This window comes from Dermacentor variabilis, chromosome 2, assembly GCF_050947875.1.
Source record: "Dermacentor variabilis isolate Ectoservices chromosome 2, ASM5094787v1, whole genome shotgun sequence".
NCBI classification, from domain to species: Eukaryota; Metazoa; Arthropoda; class Arachnida; order Ixodida; family Ixodidae; genus Dermacentor; species Dermacentor variabilis.
The window spans coordinates 28,380,941-28,395,930 of NC_134569.1; the positions used below are offsets into that span (position 1 = coordinate 28,380,941).

The window sequence follows — 14,990 nt, forward strand, 5'->3', positions numbered from 1 at the left end:
TAGTTCAGGTTGAACCAGAAACGAAGAGTTATATGGGATCAAAAATGGCCAATTGAACCCCAATTATGCATGCATCATGCAATGTCTGGTGCTGTACAACAAAACTAGCTTGGGCTGGGCAGACCCCAAGTAAAGATCTGCATTGTATGGCAGCTCATGGTAGCTAGTACACACTGGAGTGCTGCAAAGATGTTAGCTTGAGAGCAGTAGCTTCATCAGTGTATTGTCTCTGAAAAGCCACATGTTATAGGAGCCATAAACAATTTTTTTTTTTCTTTCAGTTGTGTGTGCATAGTTATCTCCCATTATGTAGCCATTATGGGAAACATGTAACCATGACTGAAGGCCTACAGCAGCCAGATTTCTATGTGCACATAATTCTGTAGTGTTGACTGAAGCCAGGTTATTAGTTTGCCTGGAAAATTGTGTAATTCTTAAACTGCAAAAGTGAAGAAAAAATACATTCCGTAACTCTCGCTGTTTAACATACTGGTTTTCTAGAAGGTAGAGCTTGTATAATTGACAGCTAATTATTGAGAGACTGGCAAGCACACATAAAGTTCTCTACCGACAGAAATTGGTGCAGTAACTGGATTGGTTAGGCAAGTGAATGGCCTATAAATGCTAGCACATTTTCATGGAGAAGGTGAATCACAAGCAGCTAGCTGTCTTGTCATGCATAGGCGAGGATGTAGAGCAGTCAGTTGTAACTGTTCAAGATAGGCCAGTTTTCATGCAATATTAACTAGGCTTGAGTGGGTGCCATCAAAATTTGTGAAATCACTATAAGAATGAAGGGCTAGAACAGTGGTGCAAATTACCTTTTTTTTTTTCTTACCCCCTTTCGCATTCTGCGCGGGTGGAAGATCGTGGGCGTCCCTAATTTTCTTCACGCAAGTCCCGCATAAAACTCCCTACGCCCATGATGCGGCCCAATTACTGTCCATCTCCACACACATGATCACTTTCCTTTTATATGGTGCATCGTGATGAACTTGGTGTGTCCTCGCAGTTGGTCCTTTCATGCTGATAGAGCAAACATTAAAAACGGGAAGACATCCAGTAGACTAATTCACAACCTACTGAACTCCATACATTTACAGATGTCCCTTAACCAGCGCGCCTGCTCTAGTTCAACTGTTCTGCAGAGTGGCACTAGTTATAACCTGTTCTCTGTAATCTGCTTTCACAATCTGTGTCATCAGTTGTGCTGCCATTTTGGCAGGCACAATGCATTTGTACTGGTGGTGAACAAGTAAATTCACAAATATAAAACGAAAACTAAATTTGCGAAGGTTTTCCGTTTGAATAGTGAGACTAGAGGAAGAGGAGCAGGGCAAGAAAGGTAAAAAACGAGCACAGGTGGCAGTTGCAATGCTAGATGCCATAACTTGCCCTCCCTAGCCTCCATAAGAGGCTGAAAAAATTGTTTTAAAAGATTCATGGGATAAACTAGCTTTTTTAAGTTGATTACAGATAGCCTGTCAGAGATCACGTTAGGATTTACTGCTGTGTGCCATAATGAAAGGCAAAGGATATGGTAAAAGGTTTCACAAGTAATTTCTGCCTCCCGATGTGTGCAAGAAATTGATTGTTTGTTTCAAGAAAAGATGAGCACACTTTTCTTTTTAATGTTTAAATTAGTTAAAAGCTTGCAAAAGGGATACCAGTGCTCTAAAACGTGCTGCACTGCAGGCCTTGTGTCAAGGAACTCTTTCCAAACTGCAAAGCTAGCTTTTCTGTATGGTATGGTGGCAGCATAACAGTACTGCGAAAGATATGTACGCAGTGAAGCTGCATGCGTAATTCTCTTTTTTAACTCGTGACACACTCGTGAGCAACATTTAAGAGTTAAAACGAGTGGCAATCATTCTGTTGTCAAACGTTACGGTGGTTTCCAGTTTCTAAAAAGCGCTGAAGCAAACTTTACAATGTATACAATGTAACTGGTCTGAAATTTACTAAATGTATAAGCAATGGGACTTAATGTGCAAGAGCTGTATAGTTTGTTACTGCGTGAAAAACGCAATAGGGAGCGGCTATTTAACGCTATTTTAGAGAGCTCTGGGCTACACATGTGGACCAAAATTTTTTGGTTTGGGCAGTAAACTTTTGGAGCCAAGTGACCAATCAAAGCCTTGTGTTGTCACTGTCATTGTTAGAAGTGAGTGAGTAAAGGCTTTATTTGAAAAGAAGGTATTGACGGATGACCTTGTTGTTAGGCAGCCATGAGCCCCTGGGCCCGGGTGGCTTCTTCAGCTCTTTTCATGACCTTGGCCTGCAGGTGAGGGTTGGAGCTGAGCAACACGGCCTCCCACTGCTCAGTACTACTTATTTCGTGATTTGTGTTATTTTCCGCTGGGCACGACCAGAACAGATCCGGTGTTTGTCTGAAGTTTGTTCCTTGACGGTGTTGTGCACGCCTAGGGCTAGCAATTTAGCGTTGGCCGTTCTTATGGGTAGCCCAACAGCCTGTTTATAAACCCTCCGTATAATTCCCTCTATTTTCTCTCTCTAAGCCGCTTTGAGGCAGAGGTACTGGGTGATGTAGGTGATGCCTTTGAGCACGAAGGCTTGTACCAGCCTTACGAGGTTGGCTTCTTTCATGCCAGAGTGTCTGTTGGAAATTCTTGAGATGAGTCGCATCGTCTGTTGAATGCATGCTTCTAGTTTATTGTGTTGCTGTTGCGCCCGTGAGCTTGCATGAAGAGGCCGAGTACACGGATGGTGGTCACCACCGGGATCGCGCCTTCTCCGGCTCGCATAGTCATTTCTGGGGGTGGTGCAGTGTCGGAATTGCAGTTTGTAGGGGCTCTGAGTAGGAAGAGTTGTGTTTTTTGCGGAGAGCAGGCGAGGCCTTTGTCGGGCACATACTTTTCAACCGTGTCTACAGCTTGTTGTAGCTTGGTTTCTATATCTCCATCGCTACCTTTAACCACCCACAGGGTGATGTCGTCGGCATACAGACTGGTGTAAATCTATCTGGAATCTGATTACCGTATTTACACGATTGTAAGTCGATCACATTTTTAAAATTTGAAAGTCTGAAGTTGGGGGGGTCGACTTACAATCGAAACAAAAACATGGCACCGCCAAAAAAGCGAGACCAACGGGAGCTACAATGTAGTTACAATTTTATGTTTGCTCTATGGCCCTAACCGTATCTTTTCGCTATCCCGCATGTTTATTCGCTTTTCGGAAGGGTCTTTCAACATTTTTGAGAGTTTTACAGTGCATGCATCACTCATGGGGAGGGGGGATCGATAGGCGCTTGCGGGGAGTATCAGCAGTTCATGGAAGAGCTGACACCGCTCGCGAGTTTCTCTTTCTCAGCTGAAAGGCATTGGTTTGACGCGTTCCACTTGACTGCCGGCTACGTGCTACTTCTATGCTTCCACAGTCATCATGAGTGCTCCAGGCCCACTAATCGTTCGGCACTCGTTCACAGCAGCGTTCAAGAGGGCTGCGATCCTTTACGCCGAAGAAACAAATCACTGCGCAGCGGGCCGCAAGTTCGATGTTTCTGAACGGGTGGTGCGAGAGTGGCGACTGCAGCGAAGCGAAATTTTCACCTGTGACGGCAAGTGACAAAGTTCCCACGTGCCGAAGTCTGGATGCTTTCCGGAGCTGCAGGCAAAACTTGCGGCGTACGTCGCTGAAATGCGTGATCGGTCCCTGGTAGTGAAGTGCGACATGGTCATGAAACAAGCCCGGACTTTTGCCTTAATTTTAAGGCCCTGCTCCGCCGTGAGTACAACGAGCGGCTGGCGGCAGAAGACAGCGAAATTACGCTAGCCAGACCTGTCAAAAGAGCCCCCCTGACGGCTGTGTGTGGTTGGGTGCATTTGGCGTGGGCTGCTGTTCCACAAGATGTCCTGGTGCGGTCGTTTGCCAAATGCGAAATTTTGCTGGACCACGACGCGCTGTGGGACGAACCGCAGCAACGATGACGATGGCAACACTAGTGAAGACGAGTAGTCCAGTGACCATGTCAGCTACTAATAAATTTTCGTTATTGAATGTGCCCTCGGGTATGCTCTCTCTCTCTCTTTTTCCCCTGTCACGCGATTTGGGGGGTCTACTTACAATCGTGTAAATACGGTAAGTTGTTCCAGAATCGGATCATTGCTAAATTAAAGAAGGGAGACAAATCTGATCCCTGCGGTGTGCCAAGACTTTCCTCTTGTCCGATTGTAGTTCTCCTATTAGTTCCGCTGTGCGGTGGTTGAGGAAATCTTTGATGTAGTTGTAGTTCCTCTGGCTTACACCTAGGTACTGCAGATTCTCCAGTATAGCATGGTGCGCTATGTTGTCAAAGGCCTTTGTAAGATCAAGGCCCAGGACAGCCCGGGTACCATTCTTGGATATGTGGTCCAGAACTTGATGTTTAAGCTGAACCATGACGTCTTGCGTGGAAAGTTTTTGACGAAAGCCAATTATGGAGTTCGGGGATAAATTGTTGTGCTCCACAAAATTGTGGAGGCAGTTAAGTATGACGTGCTCCATGAGTTTTCCTACGAACGAGGTCAGAGAGATTGGGCGTAAGTTCTCGAGCTGTAGTTGCTTACCATGTTTAGGTATGAATATTATTTGTGCATGCTTCCATTGCGAGGGGATAGAACCTGTTTCCCAAAAGCAGTTGAAGTACTCTGTTAGGGCAGCGATAGATGCGTTGTCTAGATTTCTGAGGGTCTTATTTGTTACGCTACGGGGCCTGGTGCAGGTTTAGTTCGGAGTTTCAGCATGGCGGCTCGTACTTTAGCCTCTAGAATGGGTGCGTCTAGGTTAAGATTCTCCGGACCTGCGTATGGCTTCTGGGGGATTTGTGCATTTGTGCCTATGTACTGGGTTCTGAGCTCTTTCAGGAGCTCGTTGTTTGTGCCCTGGTGTTGGTGAGTGATCTTATTGAGGTATTTCCTCTGCTCGGATTTACTCTTTTCCGGGCCCATAAGATATCGGAGGAGATTCCACTTTTTGGCTAGACCGAGTTGTCCCTGCATGCATCAGTATACTTGGCTATCACTAATACTGGTTCGCCTTTCCTGCGAAACTGCAGCCTCTTTTTCTTTTCTTTCTTTCCGTGGGCCCAAGTATAAGCGCTGCTGTGTATGACTGCTGTTCATTCCGATTTCGAGTGAATCCAGCTTGGCCTCATTTCGGTTACTGAGTGAATTATAGTGTTCCCCAACTATCATACACCAAGGCTTCAAAAAAGAGCAGTTGCGTTAGTCTAAGGAAACCTAGTGCATATTGTTTCCAGTACAATGGAGTAGCTGCCAGTAATTCTTTCGTTACTGAGATTTATTTATTTTGTAAAGGGGGGTTTATTCGGCTCGTAGAGCAGCAGCGACAAACTCAGCACCAGTAGGTAGGACGCAGCCAGCGAACGAACTGGGTACGTGCCACGCGATGGCAACACGGCTTTTCAGCCTGTCCATCTTCTTCGTCACAATCACCCCCGGAATTGAAGAGTAGCCATCCTGGCGACCTAGGAAGAGGTGGGCGGATCGTAATACTGCTTCAGGCGGTCAATGTGCACAGTCTCTCGCCCCCAACGACGCAGATCGGAAGATGGCGATACGGGTTCGACCACGTAGTTCACTGGTGATGTTTGTGCAACCACGCGGTAGGGTCCGTGGTACTTCGGGAGGAGCTTGGACGAAAGGCCAGGAGCAGCAACAGGCGGGACCCAAAGCCACACTAGTGAGTCGACGGGGAAGGGGGGGTGAGGGGGAGGATTGAGGTCATGGAGTTCTTTTTGGCGGCACTGTTGAGCAGACGTCAAAGAACGGGCCAGTTGGCGGCATTTCTCGGCGTGCTGAGCAACCGTAGAAACAGGTGAGCATTCAGCAGGGTCTGGCCGGTACGGGAGAACTGTATCAATGGTGCTGGAGGGATGGCGGCCGTAAAGCAGAAAGAATGGTGAGAATCCGGTAGTGGCTTGAGAGGCAGTGTTATATGCGTAAGTGACGAACGGAAGTACAAGGTCCCAGTTGGAGTGGTCAGATGCAACATACATTGATAGCATGTCACCAAGAGTTCTGTTGAATCGTTCTGTTAAGCCATTGGTCTGTGGATGATAAGCAGTAGATACTGACAAGAGTGGAAGACCAGGCAGGTATAATGGTGTCGTCTGAAACAGCGACTTTGCGACAATGGTCCTTATGGTCAGTGATGATATTGGTCGAAAACTGAAACAGCTCGATTTCAGCGCGGGCGCAGTCAATGATCGCATGATGTGTGGAGAGAAAGTCCCAATTTAATATGACGTCGTGTGAACATGATGGCAACACGGCTTTTCAGCCTGCCCATCTTCTTCGTCACAATTTATTTATTTATTTATTTATTTATTTATTGACAATACCTTCGTCACCTTGAAGGCATTATTGCAGGGGGGGACAGTTACAGAAAGATGTATTAAATTATTCACAGAAATAAGTAAACAATGCATAACTTAAGGTAACATCAAGGTGGGAGCACACAATATACGAATATCTTAAACTGCAACGGACGAGAAGAGAGGGGGTTAACCGAGGGTCCCGATTTTTATTAGTCATATCATGAGAAGCCAACAAACACTGACACCAAGGACAACATAGGGGAGATTACTTGTGCTTAATAAATAAAATAAAGAAACAATAAATTAATGGAAATTAAAGTGGATAAGAAAACTTGCTGCAGGTGGGAACCGAATCCACAACCTTCGCATTTCGCGTGCGATGCTCTACCAATTGAGCTACTGCGGCGCTGTTTCCCCATCCACTTTCTTGGCTATTTATGTGTCCTATTAGAACCCTGGGAGTGTTAGCCAGCGCCACCACTCGCATACCTCAGCAGCGGACGTGGAACATCCTTTTATGCCGCAGGCGTCACGAGAACGGGATCTTTTTGGGTGAAGGCAACTGGTCAATAAACCCACACATGCTACCTGAAGGCATCAATGTTGCCGGATTCGAGACCCTCTTTATGTAATAAACGAGAAGAGAGGGTTAACCGAGGGTCCCGATTTTTATTAGTCATATCATGAGAAGCCAACACTGACACCAAGGACAACATAGGGGAAATTACTTATGCTTAACAAATGAGATAAACAATAAATTAATGGAAATTCAAGTGGATGAGAAAACAACTACAGTGGAACCCCGTTCATACATTTTTCGCCGGACCGGGGGAAAAAAACGTAACAGCCGGGAAAACACAACAGTGAGGAAAGCTCCGAAAATGAATGAAAAAAATGCAGCTTCAACTATAGACTATTTCCACAGAGTGCGCTTAGGACTTAAAAAAGTCTATAATGGTGGCTTGCCATTTCTTTCACTCGCTAGAAATCGCCACACGTTCCTCAGTAGCCTGGAAGGCCGCATTGCTGTCAGCGTCGCCGTGAGGTGCGACGTACCTGCGGAGGAGGTCCAGAGCCGCGACGGCTTCTCCAAAGCTAGGATTTGGCAACTCCCCGGCATCATGCGGCTCGTGCTCCTCGTCGTCACCGCGCCACGGCAATGGCAACGGATGAAAGAATATCCGCGGAAAATTTTGCCCTCTTTGGCGTAATCATGCTAACGTGCTAACGATTGTTTCCTATTGCTGCGGACCTCGCGCGTCCGAGCACCACGGTTGCGCGCAGCGCGGATTCGCAAGAAATGTAAACAAGAGAGGAGAGCGGGCCTGATAGGCGAAGCAATGCCATGAGCAAATGGCTTCACGTTAGCTTCACAAAGAGTGACGTCAGGGCCTCTCCTGAGTTTCCTTCCTCCGTGTCCAACAACGATGCGGTGACCGTAATCACAGTGATGATAGTGAGAGCATTTTTCACGAATGGCCACTTAGTGGCGGCCTCTCGAACTGGCGTGCGGCTTGTTGCAGCCAGTTCCATAGCCAAGCCCAGCCAAAACTCTTCAAAAGCCAAAATGGTGGTTGGAACGCGTTGCCTACTTTAGCGCAGGCTGGTGCGGGGTGCTAAGTTGTGACGTATCATGCGGGAACGTTTTCACAGCTACTACGTAACAGCGGGGTTCCTTATACATTGTATCCTGTGGAAGCTATGCCGGGACCGGATGAAAACGTAGCAGCCGGGAAAACGCAGCAGTGAGCAGCGTAACAACAGGGTTCTACTGTATGTTGTTGGTGTTGTTGCTATGTTGTCCTTGGTGTCAGTGTTTGTTGGCTTCTCATGATAAACTGCAACAGAAAATTTAAACAAAATTAAGACAGTAATGCATTGTCATTGTTGCATTGCTGTAAGATGACGCCGCTTATGGGCACATTTGCTGCCAGTGTGTCCAACAACCACGTAAACAGGGCTTTGTTCATATTGGTGTACGTCGACTACTTCATCCTTTTCTTCTTTGAACTTGTGCCCATTGTGCCCATTTTCTTCTTTGAACTTGTGCCCATTGTGCCCTTTCTCATTCAAGATAGTCGACAGGGTGCTGGCTGGGATGTTGAACTGGGAAGCAACCTCCTGCTTCTAACCCTTGGGAGAGCTGCGCTAGGGGAGGTAGCGGCTTTAATCATTATCGCGGCACACTGGATTGATTGCCCTGGCTCGCTGCGATCGCATACGTTCCTCTCGTGATCGGCTGCTTGCCTTATTTATCAACTACAAAAGTTATGCATTATTTACTTAAATTTTGAGTAGAGCTACTGTTCATGATAATAAATGATGAGTGTCAAAAATTCATTACAACAAGGTCAAGTGCCGTAATGCCTTCATTACACAGAGGTCAGAAATACATGGGCTTCTATGGGGGGGGAGGGGGGGCATTGGGAAATTAAATAAAAGTTGTTAAGTCCAAAAATTCGTTATCTAGAGGTTTGTTACATCCAGATTTAACTGTATTCCTTAATTACACACGTGCACCCACTGTCTTCTGTCACAGTACAATCACCGATATGCCTAATAAGTGTACGAGCAGGTCTCAGAGCGATTTTGGATGTTCCTGTGATGATTCAACTCCTCGGAGGCAGTAAAAGGCATGCATTTATTTTTCGGACTTTTTCACAGCTCCTAAGGAGTCAGAAAAATTGGACGTCGAGTTTACCATTTCTCATTCTACTCTCGGTGTGCTTCACTGCAATACATATTGTATGCTTCACTGTGTAACACCACTGTATTGCAGCGATGCTGACTTTTGAGTCTGCATTGCGAAATTCTTGGATCCTTGCTCTGCTTTCCATGCTTTGAAGCCATCAGCTAGGATGACAAAGGTGGAGTCTGCTCCATTGTTGACAGCAACAAATGCTTTCAATGAAAATTATGCACTGAACAGCAGGAAGCTTGGTAGCGTTGTCAAGGCAGCTAGGCCTAGCTTTTCGGAGTGCACAACAGCACGAAATGATCGCACACCAAACACCATGTGGCCAAACACAAATGGTTATGGTGACCACAGTGGCTATGGATGGAGGCACTTGTTCAAGGCTCCAGATAATCAAAATGGAGGTGACATTGAAAAATGCTCTTTCGGACCTGTGGTCATGGCATAAATTCCGATACAACGGATGGAAAAAAGGTTTCAGCATCCGAAATTTCAGACATTGTTATACATTAAACTCAATGGAGAATGTGGTGGTGCTGCGATAGTGTGAATTATCAGGCATGTCCAGAAAATCATTCAATTGCCGTATTTAAATTTCATTGTGTATATAGGTGGCTAAACTAATCGACTATGTTTTGATGGGTGAACTTGCTACCAATCGGCTCACCAGCACTGAAATAATGGGAAGATGTAGCTTGGTTGTAAAAAGTGAATGTTAGATACACATTCTAGAGCTACTGCTCTCTGAAGTAGGAAATATAGAGGTTCCTTGAAACAGTTGCATGCAGGTTCTCCTGAAAGGTTGCTAGTGCTGCAACATTTGTGTGGGTAGAAGAAAAATAGGTTTCTGCATAGATTTCATGTTAAATACAAACAAAGGTAATGAACCATTTCACTACATAACTTGCATCGATGAATGGCATCTGTTGTTTTTAAGTGTAGTTGCAACAACACAATTGCAACTGCCCCTTTGAATGTGGTGTAGTGTTGAAAGTGGCAGCAAGGATCAAAAGACAAGTCTGGTAGACCAGAATAAAACTTTGGGCATACTTATGCATTTCACTGCTAAGCAGTGTAAATATAGCCCCCAAGTGATTCTGGTTTGAACTGTAGAGACAACAGTGCACCGGTTTTTGACAACAGCGCAGGTTTTTGTGGTAGCGTGCTTATCATTATGTGTTCATAACAAGTATATTAGTGTGTGATTCCGCATTTGCATTGTGTTCTTCATAGCTCTTTGGTTGGTGGAATTTCTTCTTGTTAAGGTAGAATTGGTGGTTGGGATGGCGCATAGTCATCGTAACAGGAGGATGCCTGGTTGTTTTGCATCATGTCACTTTGGCATGTTCAGGGACTGAGGCTTGCATGCACAAACAGCAGCAAAGACTAACATTTGTGTTTCTATGGAGCCTTGGCCTGTGGTATGGGGAGGGGGGGGCTTGCATGGCTATGCTTTAAAGCACGGGCACTGCTGGGAGGCGGAATTGGTTGGAAGTATGTAATAAAAGTATGGCGTGTTTTTTCTGAAAATTTTGGAATTCTGAAAGCTAGCTGCACTTTGTGAAAGATATAGGCATTGACCACAGGGCCATCACCTGGAGTGAAATTAGACGTGCAGTGTCTCAAGTATTTATAAAACAGGAAGAACACTTGTATACCTACCTAATGCAGTAGGCTACCATAAATTGGGCATGAATACTATATAATGGTAGAAAAAGCGGCGTCATTTTAAGTTTTACTGATATTCTTTTTAATATATTGTTGCCTGTACGTGCTAAATAAGATAGTGTTACTTGTAGCCTTTGTCAAGGCTAATACACCCATACCCTGTCCTATATAAGCTGCTGTCAAAATGCTGACAGAGGTAACCTTTGAGGCTCTCAAAGGACCCCTCACCAGGTTTGGCTATATTAAATAAACAAGCGCAGTATATACAATGTGCGGTGACCATTGTGTCTGAATACTATTGCACCACTGTGTGCCACGGAAACAGCTAAAATGTCAAACGAAACACCGTGCACCCTTCTCAAGGGAGATACACTCCCAGCGAGAGTTGAGCTCAGACACACAAGTGCTCCATACCTAATTTGCATTGCTGAAATGTCACTCACCGCGACACATGATTTGAGAATTTTGCAACGCTACAGGAGTTATTTGTTTGATCTGTTGCTTCAATGGACGGTTTAATGTTTAGAGAAATAATAAACTGAGGAATAATAAACTATAAACTGAGTTTCTGCAAGTCAGTTTTACTCTGTGCTGTATCAAGAAGGATGGGCTCCTGCTTAATCTGCTTTTCCCCATGTTGTGTAATTGAAGATGAAACTATAATTTTTTACCGAGTTTCAACATGTGATTGTGCTCTTTGATCTGCTTGTGTGGCACTGACTTGTAGCACTAGTCAGGTGCTCTTGTGTGTGCTGCGCAAATTGTGTGCTGCGCAAATTGTGTGCTGCGCAAAACAAGACAAAATGCTACAGCTCATGCATGAGACTATCACCAAAAGTGCTCCACACAGAAAAAAAACACGCTCACACATGCACAAAAAAAAAGAAGAAAAAAGGCAGGGATATCATGTAAGCATCGCGCATTCCTCCCGCTTTAGTATGAGAGAAGGTAAGGAAAGAATTTCGCTTGTGGAGTCTAGGCGGGGGGGGGGGGGGGGGTAAATGAAAGGCGGCTCTTGGCAGCGAAGCTCACCTCCTAAAATGGTTCACAGCACTTCACGTATTTTTATCTTTAATAATAAACCAATTTGAAAAATTATTGAGGAAGAATGCCATCTAGAGGGTACGTAACAACTTCCAGCATATAATGGAAAAAAAGGCCCGTTTAAAGAGCCCCTCACCAGGCCACATAGCAAATTTCAGTTATATCCAGGAAGTTACATGCACAGTAGGGGGCATTCTGTCGCAATAATTTTTCAAATTGGTTCATTAATAGCCATGATAGAAATACAGTCGCCGACCGTTTATTCGGACCTCACGGGGACTGCGGAAATGTCCGAATAAACACGTGTCTGAAAAAGCAGATTAAGAAAAAAAAACTAAATCCTTTATTTCCACACATTTATTCAGCCTCGGCAGTAGGCTCGAAGAAATCGTGAATGCGCCATTGCACACTGTTCCTTTTACGCGCAATCGGGTAAGCCTGAATCTCGGAGAGGGTCGTACGGTCACTATAGGCAGCTGAAAGCACAGTCACTGCTTGTACACGCTCCGCATGCGACGGCAGCGTAGCACATGGTGCGTCATCTTCTGACTCGGAGTCATCGTCCGGCAGTGCAGCAGAAACCTGACGAATGATCTCGCCGTCGTCGAGTTCTGCACATGTCAGTACAGCAGTGTCAGCACTTTTTAAACTGTCAAATGAGACGGTGTCCGGAATCGCAATGCTTGGCAGAACATTTTCGGCGTCAGTAGGGAGCACATCGGAAGGTGACAAATCCTAGGCCTCTCGGCACCCGCTTGCCGGCATTCCCCAGCGCAGTTTGCGCGGGCACTGTCGACGCAATTAGACACTTGACGCGATGTTTCTGTATGCCGCGTTGGATCACCGCAACCATGACACAGCACACAAAGCAAACGTCACCGCGCCGTCATGCCGACATCAGTCGCACAAACGAAAAACGTCGCCTACCTGCAGCGTCGTGCACGAAAACAAATCAGCTGCTGAATTGTCTTGACATGGCTTACTAAGCTGAGACTGGAACTGCTGTAGCCATTACTGTAGCCACGAACCAGGCAGAAACGATGATGATGAGCGGGGATTTGCAGTAGTGCCACTTCGTGGGCCAGCAAGGAAGCTCCGTTCAAAACAAAAGTGGCATTCAGCAAGTCAAACCATGCAACGGTCAGAGTCAGTGCATGGTGATCTCGATCGAATTGGCTTGAGGAGTGTCCGAAAAATCAGGCAAGAGGTTGTAAGGTGTCCAAACTTTCGGCAGTTGTTATACATTATGGTTTATGGCGAGAATGGCGGTGCTGCGAAGCAAACCGAATAATCAAGCATGTCCGAATTTTTGGAGTCTGAAAAATCAGTCGGCGACTGTACTTCAGTGCCGCGAACCCACGATTTCAGGAGGCAAGAGCCACTGCCAAGAGACTCTCTCCACTTGCCCCATCTAGCCCCTGCAAGCGAAATTCGTTCCCTGCATTCTCTCGTATCGGTGCTCAAGGATCGATTAACACATAAGTCGCAGGCCCAGCCTTTTCTTTTTCCCTTCGCTTTTTTGCTGTGCAGTGCACTTCCACTGACAGCATCACGCGTAAGCTGTTCCGTTTGTGTTGTTTCGCGCAGTGCAAGATTTTCTGCTCTGTGTACGAGAACACCTGACTAGTGGTAGAATCCAGTGCTACGGGAATACTAAGGAAGACACGAGCTGTTCATAGAGCATGATCGCGTACTGGAACACAGAAAATTACACACTTTTGTTGTCTGCGCACATGAATGCATGACGTCGGAACAAGCAGACAAAACGGTTCTTCTCTCTTGCTGCATCGCGGAGTAATACAAGAACACACAGAAATTCGGTTTGTGTGTTTTATTATTTCTCTGAAGTTTAATTCATCAATTGAAGCAACAGATTACACAAAAAACAGATGTTGCCTTGAAAAGTTATGCATGGCTCTGCTATCGCAAACACCAGAGACCAGTGCAGCTGAGGGAAGGCCAGTAAAGTAGTGCCAAACCGCACACTTTGTCTAACTTTTCCTTGGCTTCCCCAGCTCCGCTGGTGTCTGGTGTTTTTGATAGCAGAGCCACACATACTTTTTTTTCGCAGTGGCAAAAAAAAAAAAAAAAGAGGATTGCCAAAGCAGGCACACGGGCTTTTTTTTTTTTTTTTTTTTTTTTTTTTGAGAGCAACGATGTCGCACCACCTGTGTCCCCGCTAGGCTCCACTCTCTAAGCTCTCTCTCCCCCAGCTTTACGAAACTGTGCACGTCAAGAGAAACCCAGCGAGGTTCTAACAGCTGCACTGTAATAATTCTTGATGTAACGGGTCACTACGAGCGGAGTCATAGCAGTGTGATGTACGTAGCGCACTTGTGCGATATGCGTCGACTCTCCGGCTGGGAGCACGGTACCTGCCAGGAGAAGGCCAAAGAGTGTTCAGTTTGAAATTTCAACTCTTTCCGCGGCGCATAGCGATGTAATACTTAGCAGACACAATCGTTGGCATGCATTGTATGCATGGCACCCGTCAGCTCAAAATGGCCAGACCTGGTGAGGGGCCCAAGTCTTTCGATCATGTGATTTCATCACATCACTAAGAAATGCATAACTACGTGCTAGATATAACATGATGTCATGCACTTGTGTGTCATCTTAACCACTTCTTCTACATCTTTGATCTTAATTGTTCTAAAGGATCTAGTTTTTCTTTCATCTTTTTTTTTCTTTTTTTTTTTTTAGTGTGTATGTATATAATATCAATTTGAGCAGGTGCATTTTGATGTTGGTCAGAAAGCAAAAATACCATTGTGCTTGTTGGATTTATGTGCATGTTATTATTAGCCACAGGTAGTCAAAACAAATCTGGAGTTCTAGACTGCAGCACTTCTCATAGCTCCTATTTTTACCGTGTATGATATAGTGTCTGTGAGCAGTTTTAATGTAGCCATTGTCAAACACCCAACATCCTGGTTTATGTAATTCACTATGCAGAGAAGGGTTGAGTGAATTTGCTAGAAGCCAGTTTCGTAGCACTTTCGTCCTTCAACATTTTGTCTTTCTGGTCAAGGTGACAATGACAAGTTGAATGAAAGCACACTTGGCTTCCACATTTGCAGCTAAGAGTTTTATAGTAGACCCGAGTCGGATCATTTCAAATGAAGGGAGCCAACAGCTGTGGCACTGTTGCCGATAGAGCTGGGTATCTCAGGAGATTCTTGCAAGCATACCTTTAGGCTGTTTTCACGAAGAAAATCTCTTCTTGAAAAATATTCTTTTGTG

The 14,990-nt window shown here is 45.4% G+C and overlaps 1 protein-coding gene across 8 annotated transcripts in view; it reads left to right on the forward strand.

Moving 5' to 3' along the window:
- Nucleotides 1-14,990, forward strand: part of Fmr1 (synaptic functional regulator FMR1) — a 73,311-nt gene that overhangs the window by 17,461 nt on the left and 40,860 nt on the right. The window lies entirely within an intron of this gene.